Source organism: Antennarius striatus, chromosome 13 (genome assembly GCF_040054535.1).
Source record: "Antennarius striatus isolate MH-2024 chromosome 13, ASM4005453v1, whole genome shotgun sequence".
Lineage (NCBI taxonomy): Eukaryota > Metazoa > Chordata > Actinopteri > Lophiiformes > Antennariidae > Antennarius > Antennarius striatus.
The window spans coordinates 9,498,029-9,512,434 of NC_090788.1; the positions used below are offsets into that span (position 1 = coordinate 9,498,029).

Here is a 14,406-nt window from a genome sequence, read left to right on the forward strand (position 1 = left end):
TTATTTAGCTGATATATGAAGGTATGAGTCAGAGTTTGTAGTTTGTACCGATGCTTATGGTCACTGCAGGTAATTTTTGTTGATACAAATAATGAAAACATTTCCCTGCACACATTTTTCATTTAATTGTGCAAACAAAAAGTGTTCTGTATCATACCTACAGCTGTTCACAGGAGAAAGCTGAAGCTGCAGCAACTTCTGAGGTCTTGCTTGTTCATTCTTGGAGCTGTTTGAGAGCAAGGGAGGGGAGGTGCAGGGAAGGAGGAGGAGGGAGGGGAGGTGGAGTAAGGTTGGACTCCCACATAAGGGGAACCACCGGCAAAAGAGCTGTTTCATGCTGTGTTTCTCAGAGCTGTCTGTGCTGGGAGTCAGCATGCACCTGTGTATTTCAACACTCACTGGTCTCTCTCAATCTTACTGGTTGTTTGACTCAGCTGCCATGTTAGTAGCTCATGCAGAAAGCAGTAGGAGAGAAGCAGAACTGGAACTGGCAGACTCAACATAACAAACTCAGAGCAAAGGAATTGTGTTTGGAGAGCTTCTGCCTCCATCTTGAAACGAAAGAAATCTGAGGCACAAACTTTACTGGAATGAACGACTGACAGCAAGCAGACTTGTGTGGAAATGGTAAGTTACTCTGTTGCTGCTTTTGGCTCAATATGAAAGTTTTAACCACTGAACAACTGCTTGGAAACCCTTCTGTTAACTGTCCAGTCTTCTTCACTTGTGCATTCAATTACTCACGTGAGCTGTTGTTTATCCTTTTGTGTATGTATTTGTGTGCACACACACGTGTGTGGGGGGCATGGGTCTGTAGATTTTAATGATGTGTTGAGTCTCTGAGGTTCATCTGCACTTTAGACGTTGCTGCTCTGCTTGTCTCGCTCTATGTCTTGTTTTCCCCATGCTCATTTGTTCAGGCATCTCACATGTCCAGAAATAAACACTCGCACACAGGAAGCAACAGGACAGTGTGATGTTCTCACTACAGAGCAGACAGGATTTACTCCTGCTGGTTCAAATGACAACAGTTACCTCCATACCCATATTCTAATTATAACATTATAAACAACTCTTTAAGCATGGAGTGTAGGTGGAAGATTGTCTCTGACTGTAGGCAGGTTAATGTTGCGGAGGAGCTGGGTTTGTTGATGTGATTATTTTTTTCTCATTGCTTGTGATAGGCACTGCTATTTTTTGTTCATGTAATTGTGGACTGGAGCGATGAATGCTTGTAAGCACTTTCTTTTCTTGTACACAAAAGAATCAATTTCCATATCATCTATTATATTACCACAAACTAGTTTAGCAAGAAGAGGCTAAGAAGAAAATGTGACTTGTATCAAACACATTTGTAGAAAAGGGATGATGGCAATAAGAGAACAACAATGAGGACTAAAGATTAATTAGCCTGAGTGGAAGGATTTCCAACCACGGCTGGTAGCATCATCAATATTAGAAAATTCTTTAACATCCATGCAGTATTGAAAATAATATTGTAGGAATCGTTTACCTTGTTTACTTCTGTGGGAAACCTCCCTGTTGTCAACCAGGGTGAAAGAAATGACCCTGAGGGCTTCAACAGAGACCCCAACGACTCATGTCATTCAGTTCTGAAGTATAACTGTTAGATGTCATTGCTTCTGTAGTAAATTTGATTTGTGTACAGGAAATGTGCTGGGTGTTTCTTAACTTTCCTGGCATGTTCAGTCAAACTCTACCACTTTTACATCTGACACATTTATCAAAGTAACAAAAAAAAATTTACTTTTCAAATTTTAAGAAGATAATAGATTGTATTTCATCTGCTTTTCTAACTTTTCATCTTCACCACGTTCCACCCTGTTGGACTGAAGGGTTGTGCTTCAGCAGGAGAGTGAGAGGAGTGCATACCTGTAGTGAAATGTGATGGTGATTGCATCCAAGTTTACACCGGTCACAACCTTTGTCACCTACACCATTTCATATCTAGCAGCAGCAATCATGTGTAACAGAACTCAGGTAGAGGCACACCCACCCAAAATGATTCAGATTTTTCTCAGAAATGGCCCATTCCAGTGAAAAAAATTGCACGAAGCCAAAAATTCATGGGAAATAGAATTTTATTTTATTACTATAGCAGCGTAAATATAGGGTGAAAGATGATGTCAGTATTTCTGAGATGAATGAGACATGTTCTCTTTAATGTATTGATATAGAGCTGCAGAAAACTGTATCTCAGGAATGCAGACAAAAATGTAAATACATAAATATATAGATAAAAATAAATAAATAAATAAATAAACTTAGTCCATAACATGCAAAATAAGCCAATCTAAAGAAAAGTCAGAGTAAAATTAATGTTAATTTCAATTAACATTTATTTCAGCAGATATTAAATGTTGCTGAGATTTAGTATCTGACAGGCAGTAGCTTAAATAAAGAGATTTGCAAAAATCAGTTGTCAACACTCAGGATTAGATCAGTGTCTTTTATAGCCAGGTGTGCCCACATCCTTTTCACAGACCAGTTGTCTGAGATTAAAGTAACTCCAACTGCTTCCAAGCCCAATAAGTAGCACACCTAATGCATTTTTTTATGGATCAAGAATGGAGAATCGGAAAGGGCAGTTGGGACAAGACAAAAACATCCCATGTTTTTTGAAGGATGTAAAACAGGAAATATGCTGGAAACAGACCCAGAATAGCTTTGTAAATAAGAGTATTCCAGTGGTTTAAATTGTGGGTGTATAAGACTGATCACCCAACCCTATAATCATTTAATAATAATTTAATAGTTTCAAGGCATAAATAGGTCTTTCATTCATCTAAGTAAGACTCAAGATCAAATATAGCTGTGTTTTTTTTTGTTTTACATCTAACAAATATATCTTTACCTCAAAATAAGTAATCTCCAGCCCTCCATTAGTTATTAGATAAATACCTCAGTCAGGATTCAAAGAGTGTGAAAAACAAAACATTTCAAAATCTATAAATCACTTTCAGATATCAGTGGGCTTCAAAATCCATAATAATGTGTTATTAATGGTTTGTACAGTATCTTCATTTTATTTACTTTACCCTTGACCCTCCACCCCACCGTATCTGAAGCTGTGGTGGGTATATAGCATATCTATGTAATGTATCTAAGTGGGTGCTTATAGCAGATTATCTTTTTCAGAAACATTCAGCCATAAGGAAGATAAATTGATGACTAATGAATTGGGCATTATCTTGTCTGATTGCATCCTTTGTTTACTATTAAAATGATTGACTTCAGGTTAGCCACTGTGGTTGAGCTGAGCATCAAATCTGGTTAATATTATGAATATTATGAGGGTTGTTTTTTTTTTAAAGCTAAAGTATCCAATGATATCCTGAAGGCAACAGATTTTTCTTTTTTTGTCTCTCCTTTTTTACTCATTTATTTCTCCTCCAAGAAAACTCTGACCAGTGCCAGGCTTGATGCTGTTCACGGTGCTAAATGCTATGACCTCATGAATGTTATACAGTAACAATGGGCAAGGATAACAAAAGCTATAAGCAGGAACACACTGGTTTGCACATTTGATGTAGAATACGCCATATATAGACATTTTAAACAGATTTGCTTTATATGAGTAACAACAAAAACATTTTCTTTTAAAAGATGGGGGTTGCTATGAAGAGAAAGGCATGTTTGAGGCTCTGCATGCCTCACATTCTTTGCTGCTGACCTCTATGGAAAATAACAACAGCCGGGCTTGAAGGTCACGCTATGGTAGCTTGCGGCTGAGATTGGATCATTATCGGTACCAAACTTAAGGTTTTGAAACCTCGTATTGATCTGGTCTGTAAATATACTGTCCGTGAGGGGGGATGCCAACGTTGCCCATTGATGACAATGACATAAAAAGCATACGCTAGATAAATAATGTGAACATTTATCATGATTATAAGTGTCCATTTTATGCATGCTAATGGTTTGGACTATCATATTTATTTAGTTTTTGCCTTTGGTTGCAACAGCATTACAAAGGAGCCTATACTTTAGATGTTTATCAATCTGTGGTCTAAATGGGATGATAAGAATATTTTTTAAAAATGAAAAAGATGAATGATGGACTGGCAACTTATCCAGGGTGTACCCCACTTCCTGCCTGATGTCAGCTGGGGTAGCCTCCGGGGTAAACCTGTGACCCTGATTTGGATAAGCGGCCGATCGATGATTACTGATCGTCTCCTCTTTAAGATAATGAATGGATGACTGAAAAAGAAAGTCAGTACAGAAACAGTTCTACTTTTTGATAGTGATGTATCAACAGTATAGTATAGTGACAGCATAATCATAGCAGAAGTACCAAGGTCACTTTTAAAAGAATAAAACTAATTTGACACAGGTTAAATGGCTTTTAAATAAATGTCCCATGAATAGGTTAGCTGCATCATTTTATGAAGGAGCATGCTTTGTGTGTATTCATTTAAATGTTTCCATTAATTATTCATCTATAAGTCAAATACCTGGAGCATCATAAAAAACAAACAACAAAAAAATTGCAATTACTTTATAGTAATTGCAGAGAAGTGGAGACAGATGCTCTAAAGATAATGCTTTTAAAGCTGCAGCTTACCTCCATATTTGTGATGGTTGTTATGTGAAGATATTGTGGACATATTTAAGAGATACTGTCAAAATCATGACTTATTGTGTGATATAATAAGAATGTAAAGTGCACTTTTCCAAAGAAAATCGCAGTGACGTTGCATCTGACATTTGTCAGGTAGTTACAGCTCTGCTTCAAAATATTTATAGTGATTTTCTATGAATATCTAAGGAATGTTGGAGGGAAAAAATGTCACAAGCATAATGTCAAATGTTTTCTCATCTGAATCATATTCTCAAGCCTGAGGAGAGGAATCTGAATAATTTTATCTCAACGGTGCACAGATATACTTTGAAACTTAACTAAATTTTACATTTATTATGAGCACAAAATCTATCATATGCATTATTATTTTTTAAAGCTTTTGTTGTAAAATGCTTGAATGATGAGGTAAAAAAATAAGCATCACATTGAAAATACGAGGCCAAAATGTTTTCTGAATTTAATCATTTGATTTTTACGTAATCTGAGGAGAAATTTCAAAATTAACACACCAACACACGTGTTAATTTGTTCAGGTCATTAAAACGTGTAAATAAAACCAGATACTTGCACAACTTTCATGTTATACATTATACCGTGTATTAGGATTAATGAGATGAATGAAATGACAATCAGTAAAATATAAATGGGGTCATATAGCTGAATAAAGACAACTTGTGAAGAAGACTGGTCTGAACCTGCTCAGTTTTTGTCTTTGGGTCAGACAGTTCCTTGTAAAAGAAATGGTTCTGATAAAGTAACCCATGGTGTGCCTGCCAGACCACACGTTTACTGTCACCTGTAAAATATAGCCACGCTTTTTGCCCATTTGTCTCCTGACTCAGTACCCTTTTGACCCGTCCTCATTTCTTGTTTTCCTCTCAGTTTAACCCCTTATCTTCTGTTTCACTTCCTTTTGTCTGTTCCTTTAGGCCTGCCTTAGCCAACAAGTGGTCTCCTTTCACTGCGGGCTGTTTCACCTTCTTCCCCTTTTTTGTTTCAAGCTTGTGGCTGTTAGTCTTAGGTGTCATTAGGTGAATACTCGAAGTTTGATAAGAACCATACTTTATAGTACATGAAGTAAAATTTGAACCTACCTGCTTAAATAGCTAAAGTTACCAATTCTGTACTTTGATGTTGTAGAAGGGCTGAGGAAATGCATTTAACCATTGAGTTGTGATCCGGAACTGATGTTCAGAATTCATTCCTCAATTTCCATCTTTTTTCTGGGCAGGAGGATCATTATCGCAACATTATACTGTATAGCTAAAAAGATCTCATTTGAAATGATTAATTAAATGTAGCCATCTATATTGAGTATTAGTAATTTCCATCTGCTTTGTTTTTGTTGTCAGTGTGGTTTCTATTCTTGTAAAGCCTGTAAAATAAAAGGGTTATATATAACTCTGAGACAGTAATCTTCAATAACGTCCTTAGTGACGTTCACATTTCACAACGGATAGATTGCCCAAGAGCTTTTCGTAGAATTCGAACAGCCTTGTAGGAAAAAAAAGAGTGCCCAGAATGTTGCTTGAAGCAGACATAAACTGCCTTGACAAATATGGCCAATGAGTGGTTGTTATCTCTTTATGGGAAAGATAGCAGTGCTCACTGTGCTTGATAAGTGGTTCCATGTCATCTGCTTCTCACTGTGTCAGTCCCTGTAACTCAGTGGTCGCTTCTAAGAAACCTGACTATTGACCAGAGAATAGGACCAAAACTAACAACATGCCGTGAAGGGATTAAGAGAGCGTCTAGAATTACAGCTCTCAGAACACATCCAGATGTTGCTTTCCTGATCCTCCTCAGGTAACACATGTGACAGAACTATAGTGTGCAGAGGGGCATAACGTGGCTCATGTAGAGCCCCCCCCCCCATCTCAGATGAATACTCTTTTCTTTTCTCAACTGGTGTGATAAAGCCATTAGCTGCACAGAGCACAGAGGGTGTCACAGTATGAGTAAGAGGTGCTGTAAGGATCATTTCAAGCATTTTCAAGCATTATTTAATCTTTGATGTCATTTTCTTCTTTCAACTGGAGGAAAACCACTGAAAACACAAGGAGAGAGCTGTGATTGCTTGATTTGTGGTGCTTTTTAAACCTATTTCTGCTCCTACTCTCTATCTGCTTAATGTAGTTCTCTCTTTGAAGTCACCTTAAAACAAACTTTTGGACTTTACTTTGTACCAGGTCTCCAACTTTTTTTGCTCCACGGACTGGTTTCATCTAAGACAATATTTTCACGGACTGGTCTTCATTTGCTCGATAATCATTAATGACGCCAGGACAGCTGTAGTCTAATAATAAATCATCTGCAGTGGTTTTATGTAAAATGTAGACATCAACAGACAATAAACAAACTTTTGTTCATAAATTGATAATAAACATCTCTATTTCGTCTCTGTAAATGAAATAATTATAAGAAATAATTACGTTAAAAACTCGATTCAAGTGACTGCACTGATGAGGTTTATTTTGAAATTTCGCGACTTACAATCAGTGCATTCAACGCAGGAGAAATATTGATCATTTCCAATAGAAAGGTGAACAAGTCAATCAAGTAATAGTAATTACAATAATGAGAATGAGTGGATGGGGACCGCTGATCTAGGGGTAACAGGAGACAATGACACCTGAAGTGTGTTCCATACCATGCGGTCTACTCCGCAGTTTGGTTTGGTTTAGTTTTCGGTCACAGCAGAAAATCGCTTCACAAAGACAGGAGGTTGGAAATGGAAGCAGGGTTTTCGATACTTTTTGGGCGATCTCAGGATAATCTGCCTTGACTTTAATCTAGAACACTGGTGCGTTTATGGGTGCTTCATTGTGTGTGTGTGTTGATAACCTGTCACGTGACCGAGACCCGTCAAGCGGGACAGATGCATGAATTTGTCGGTGCGTCGTTCCACACAGACGTCACTTTTCAAATTTAACGTCTTTCAGACTCCGAAATAAATAAAACAGAAGTAATGTAAATAAGTTCTTCTTTCTGAGCGGCCCGGTACCAAATGACCCACGGACTGGTACCGGTCCGCGGCCCGGGGGTTGGGGACCATTGATATAAAGCATATGAATAGAATTTCCATATTTTTTCCATAAATTCTTGATGCCAGCATTTGCTTTTTCTTGCTATCACCTACTTGTTTCTTGTCGTAAAGCACATCTTTGCAGAATGATTCAAAGTTCTTCAGAGTTATTTGTGGTGGTACTTTGTCTAGTTTAAGCCTGTTGAGAACCGATGACTACAAAAGCATTCTGACTGCTAGTTAAAATGAACTGAAGAGCAAACTCCACTTTTTCATCATCATACGAGCAAAGATGATTTAACTAAAACCAACAATGTGGATAACGACACTGGTAACACGTAGCTTCCATTTCCTGATGCTATTTGTTCTTACTTTGGAGTCAAGCTTACTTTATGGTACAGTGACCATTATCAGGGCGGCAGTGGCTCAGCGGTAGAGGGGGGGTAGAGCGGGTCATTCAATGTTCCATGATCGGCGGTTCGATTCCCGTTCCCGCCCAAAAACAAGCAAAAAAAACACCCGGAGTATGAGCTGATAGTGGGAGGTGTCAACTCACCTCTGGAGCACTGCCAAGGCACCCTTGAGCAAGGCGCCATCCTCTTTACAAGTCGCTCATTTGGGCGCAGCACAAAGGAGCTGCCCGCCACTCTACCTCCCCCTGCATACGTACAGGCACCATGTGTGTGTTTTTGTGTTCAGGGCCTGTACACACACACACACACACACACACACACACACACACACACACACACACACACACACACACACACACACACACACACACACACACACACACACACATATATATGTATATACTATATGCATGATTCATTCAATTCAACTAACTAGTGTGTGCCACTAATGTCTCTTCGGGGATTAAAATCAGCAAATCAGCAAAATAAAAGAAAAAAGGTTGGCATCAAGCAGTTGGGATAGGCTCCAGCTCCCTGTGACCCGTTGCAGCAGCAGATAATGCAGCAGAAAATGGATGTTGGTTGAGTGCAGGGAGGTGCGCAGTGGATTGCACCGTTGCCTCAAAGCAAGAAGGTTGTGGGTTTGATTCCTGTCTCTGTAGAGTGTGTATGTTCTCCCATATCTGCGTGGGGTTTTCTCCGAGTTCCTCCTACCTCCAAAATATGTAGCTTGGGTGAATTTGTCACATCAAATTGACCGTAGGTGTGAGGACGTGTGATTGTCTGTCTTGTAGCCCCAAGATGAGCTGGCATCTGATCTGGGATGTACCCCACCTTTGCCCATAGCTGGCTGGAATAGGCTCCATGTATTGTAGACCCATGCTCTGCAGGCGCGTCTGCTTGCTGAGGAGAGATAATTACAGTCATCTCCTCTTCAAGAAGATGGATGGAGGTGCACAGGCAGTTATTTTCGATGATGCTGCCATGCAAAGGCCCCAATTGTGACCTCAAATCACTAAATTGAAGTTGCTCACTTCTTGTTTCAGCAGATTACCAAATATTGTTTAGTGGTATGTTATGCAGCACACACTGAAATTTGTAAAAGAAGGGCCTGTAAACTTGTCTTCTTTCTGCCTCATGCATTGAAACTGGCTACAACACAGTTAGTTGACTCTGAAGTCTGGTGGAAATCAAGGTAAAAGGTTTTGACGCAGTTTCTTGAGTTCAGATATGAACTTTAATGTTATTCATTGACCAACCTTTTCATTAGTTTTACAAGTAGCATGACTGAATGCCTCACAAGGTCAGCCAGGTTTTTACCCACCTGAATGAATGGAATCTCAGACTTTAGGCTCTCTGAGTGGCAATATTCAATGTGTAGGACCAGGGTTAAAAAACTCTAGTCTGACATTATCAACAAACTTGACACATGTAGTTATTCCACCATTGCTCAAAAAAAGACCTGATGACAGTGTCAAATGTGATACAGAGCAAACAACCCTTGAAGTAGCTACACAATTAAACAGGTGCTACCCTGATAAAGATGGTAGAGGTAACTATATTCTTAATCTTTTTTCCTGCCTTCTTTTCTCACACCTCACTGGGATCCACAAGTGGTAAAGGGAGAATTTAGTTGAGTTAGAAAGTGCTGCCAAATTTCTGAGTTGTCATTATGTTGATTTTTGAATATGAAACCTGGTTATGAGCTCAGAAAATTATCCAAGACTAAAACTGTGTCCACTACAAACCCCACAATTCAGGATTATGTGAGGTCATTCAATCACAAAGCGCATTAATCTGTGATGAGATTTAATTTGCCCAGTTTACACATTGCTCTGTTGCCAACTTTTCTAACTGCAGTATGTGTGTATACATTGAAGTCATTGGAGGTAAAAAGAAGTTAGAAGCTCTCTTGTATTTATATAAATGTGTGAACATTTAACAACATTTATGACTTGAGGGACCATACCTATCAAAAACAAAGAAACAGTTATTTTCTAATGCTAATTTACAGTCATTGAAGTAAAGAAACGCATGTTGGTCTCTGCATGGACCCATTCTCCCTATCAGAATCATTTGAGAACAAGACATCTGTTAATTCCTTGGGGTCAAGCCAGCTTTGCAAAGCCACCCCCTAATCCAGATCAACCAAATGTCACTAGATCATTTGCAAATGGAATAATTCAACCCTACATCCAAACAAGTCAAAGAAGGAATGCTGTGGTGTATTTTATAAGTGGTGTATGACTTGGGAAAACAGGAGATGTGCGGCTTTTTTACTGATTTCATTTATTTTAAATTTTTTACTCAGACATCAACTTGAAGAAATATTGAGACATCCGCTCAGCCCCAAATCATCCCTGTCTCCATTATTTTATGGGCTCCTTTAAATAACAACAATTACAAAAATAATAATTAACAAAACGAAACAACAAACACTATAATAAGATGTTTTTATGCAGTGTTTTTTGAGGGGGGGGGTAACATCACTGCAAATGTCTGTGGAAGTACTACTCTGCATCACATGGGCAGTAGTCATTGAACAGGACATAAGGGGAAGGGTGGAACTGTCCAAGTTAATATGTGATGGATGGCACCTATCACAAATGGATAATAAAATTATAACTGCCACAATATGGTGGCCAAATGCACTATTTTTTCCCTTATGATCAGATACAATTTAAAACTAGTTTGCAATAAGGTTGTTCTTTACAGAGTTAAGTGGTTTGATCGTGAATAGGGTGCTCAGATTTGTATGATTTAAATATGATCACTCAACAGTCTCTCTGACAACAAAAAATTGCATTGATTTCTGTGTGTTCAAAAAGCAGACTTCTCAGTCAGTTTAGAGACTCAGGAGGGTGTGCAGGATTCTGAAGAAGTAACTGGACTGTAGAAAGTGATGAATTTAGTGAGAGTTTTACAGAACATAATCACAGAAACACAGATCCTTGGTTCCACGCAATAGCTAACAGTTACATTTAATGCAATTCTGCACATCAGGAGCAAATAAACACAATGAACACAATATTAGTAAATTTAATGACACAATTACATTATAATTCCAAATTAAGTTCAGGGGCACAACAGCTGCTTGTAATAAATGTACATGAACACAAAAATATTTGCAATAACTTGGAGCCCATTGCTCATGAGGAAGAGGATAAGAATGGTGACAGTAGTTGATGTTTGGATGTTAATGTTTGCAGGAGTTCATAGCAGCTAAAGGGTCTCTTGATAAAGGTTAGATGTGCTTGTCAATCAGGGTTACATCGTATAGAAAATGGAGTTGTCAGTTAATAGAGGCACATCTTGTCATTATTTAGGAGGGACTTGTACAAAGCCCTGAACTGTTTGATTTTTATATTGCAAATGGCCAGTCCCAAATTGCCCGTAGGAATGAGTGTGGTCATTTTAGAGAACACTCATGGACATTTCCACGTTTACTTTCTGTTTAGTCACATGTTTATATTGTAGTTTATCTTATCTACTGATGATGTATGCGCCGTAATGGTTATACTGTAGGTCATGATATCAGAATATCACGCCTCCACAAGTTGTATTCTGGATCCTTAATGCATCATACAGTAGATAAACTGCATGATGCAGGTTTGCTCAGTCACACTTAACCTGCAGGGGGCAAATGAGACTTTGGTCATCTTGATGTCCGGTTACCTTTGCTAGCAGAAAGTCTAATCTAGTCCAAAGTAATGACCCTCTGCCAACGGCATTCAGAGCAGGATATGTGATCACCAATGTGTTTTTATTTGTTAGTCTGTTCATAAAACATCTTTAAAGTTGATGGATCTTGGACCAAGGAAGAGTTGGTAATATTCTGAGGCTGATCCAGGTATGGAGGAGAATTTCAATTCTCTTTTTCACTTTTTACAACAGGGGTTGGCAACCTGTGGCTCTTGAGCAGCATGTGGCTCTTTAGCGCCTCCCTTGGGGCTCCCTGGTGATTAATCACAAAATAAAAAAATAATATTTAAAAGTAAAAAATAGATATTCTTCTCATAGCTAAAAATCTTTACAAGCAAAACTTCCATCCATCCCCCATCCACTTCCTTCCGCTTTATCCGACGCAGCGGGTCACAGGGAGCTGGAGCCTATCCCAGCTGGTGTAGGGCGTGAGGTGGGGGGACACTCCGGGCACGACGCCAGTGCGCCGCAGAGCCAGACACAAAGACAGACAACCACACACACACACTCACTCCTACAGGCAATTTGGGACCGGCCAATTGACCTGAAGCGCATGCTTTTGGAGGCGGGAGGAAGCCGGAATACCCACGCAGACATGGGGTGAACATGCAGACTCCTCACAGAGCGGGACTCGAACCCGGACCCCCCGTGTTGTGCGGCGCCACCACTACCCACTGCGCCACTGTGCCGCCCACAAACAAAACTTATTGTTGTAAATTTCCTACCTTTTGTTACGTTATCAACGTTATTGTAAAAATTTAGTCAGGCACCTTTTAGGACAACTCAGATGCGCTTTGGGGTCCTAGGCGATTGTAGCCATGGCTTTAGAAAGCAGCAGTATTTGATTGGCAGGTGATTAGGGCTGTGACATGAGTCCTGACCAATCGGGTGAGACTGCCGGCATCCCTGGCCAGGTCTACTCCTTGCCATCAGCCGCGGCACTACCATTTTGTCCTGGAGAACTTGACACTGCCGGCCCGTGTCAAGTTGTGAGAGAGAGAGCCACGAGGATTCCTCATTCTATTTCATAAAGTACAGCAGCATTGCGGCCTTTCAGTAGTTAGTGGAGAAGGTCCGCTGTTTGTTGGTACACCTATATGTGGTTTGAGTTCATACAGATTAGACTTGAAAGTCGCACTAGCCGCGCAAAGCGTGCTAGCTGCGCTAGAAAGGTTGGTTATGTTAGCCGTGCTAGGTGTGCTGGTCACGTGAATCGCTCTAGCCATGCCAGCTGCTAATTGCACTGTGAATACTGTAGTTATTATCATTAATCCAAACAAGTGTGTTCCTGATTAAGTTTCTTCAACCTTATTATGTGTAATATGTATGTATGGCCTGTCTGCAGGGCAGGTTGTTCTGGTAGAGGGTGAAATTGGGACCGGGTTCAGGACCGGAGAAGCGCCTATTGCTCTGTTGAAGGAGGAAGCATCCATTGGATAGAGGCCATTCTGGAGAGCGCGGTGAACTACAAAACCGAGTTGTTCACAAAATTATGTTCTGTAATACTGCAAGTTACTGATTAAATGCCAGAAATCAACTGTTCCCTTTGTGGTGCCTGCTCTCTGACCGGAGTTATGCCGTGGATAAGGTGGTTCCAACATACAAACACAGTCCCCCCGATTACATCTCCAGTAGATGGTGATTACACGAAGGACTCATTCATTAAAATGAAAACAAACAGAGATAATACAGAAAGTTAGACATGGTTCTCTCTGCAAAGACAGTGAAGGAGGTGACACCCAACATCACCAATCAGCAAATCAAGGACATTTAAATCAACTCCAGTATAATCAATTAAACATGATGAGTCCTTTGATGTGATCGATATTAGACAGAAAGCGCTGTTGTGCAGGTATGTAAACTCCGATGAGCCCCAACAAGAAACGATGGAATTAATAGCACTGCTTGTTGAGAACACATCACCTAAACATGCTCGATAAAAGTCAACAGGAGCGGAAACACTGTTTGTCATTGGAGCTCAATCTGACTGTAATCACCAGAGATGAACAGCAACGTTCTCTCACTACCCTCCATGAAAGAGTCCAGAGATGCCGTCATCATCACACACTGAACAGAGATTACTTAGGAGCGATTGTTGATATGTGAACTGCATTTGGGAGCATATTTAATGAGTTCATCAATGCAAAAAAAAATATGATAGAGTAATACAGTATAGTAATGGAAGTTAAACTAAAAGTACCAAATTTGGTACAACAGAATAGTCACATGGTGCATCATTCTCTATAGGATGCGCTGCATGGAAAATAAATAATCATGAATCTCATTATGCATTTGTAGCCCAGTTAGTCAATTTGATAGTAGGCTAATATAGACACTTAGAGCTTGTGTTGCGTTCATATAAGGCTTATAATTTTTTTGTGGCTCCAGACAAGTTTGCTTTTAGTTTTTTTGGTCCAATTTGGCTCTTTGAATGTTCAAGGTTGCCGACCCCTGTTGTAGAACCTTGGATCCTTTGCAACATTTTAACAAAGTAACAAAAAATGGACCAATAATAATACAAAGGCATGGATTGAAATAAAAAAATGAGGAAAAAGTTGTTCTATACTAAAACCTGCCCTGCACATGAGACTCTTCTCTTCTCCTCTTCTCGGCTTTTCCCTTCAGGGGTCGCCACAGTTTGTCAATTGCGTCCATCTAAC

At 39.5% G+C, this 14,406-nt stretch overlaps 1 protein-coding gene across 7 annotated transcripts in view; it reads left to right on the forward strand.

Moving 5' to 3' along the window:
• The first annotated feature begins 321 nt into the window (after window positions 1–321).
• Window positions 322–14,406, forward strand: part of LOC137605671 (uncharacterized) — a 99,218-nt gene continuing 85,133 nt past the window's right edge. For 6 of the 7 annotated variants that reach the window (XR_011037764.1, XR_011037765.1, XR_011037766.1 and 3 more), the window contains exon 1: window positions 322–627. The gene's annotated coding sequence lies outside the window, so the exon portion shown is untranslated. Of the gene's footprint in view, window positions 628–13,091; window positions 13,358–14,406 lie in introns of those variants that run through there. The other variant, XR_011037769.1, reaches the window with a different exon arrangement.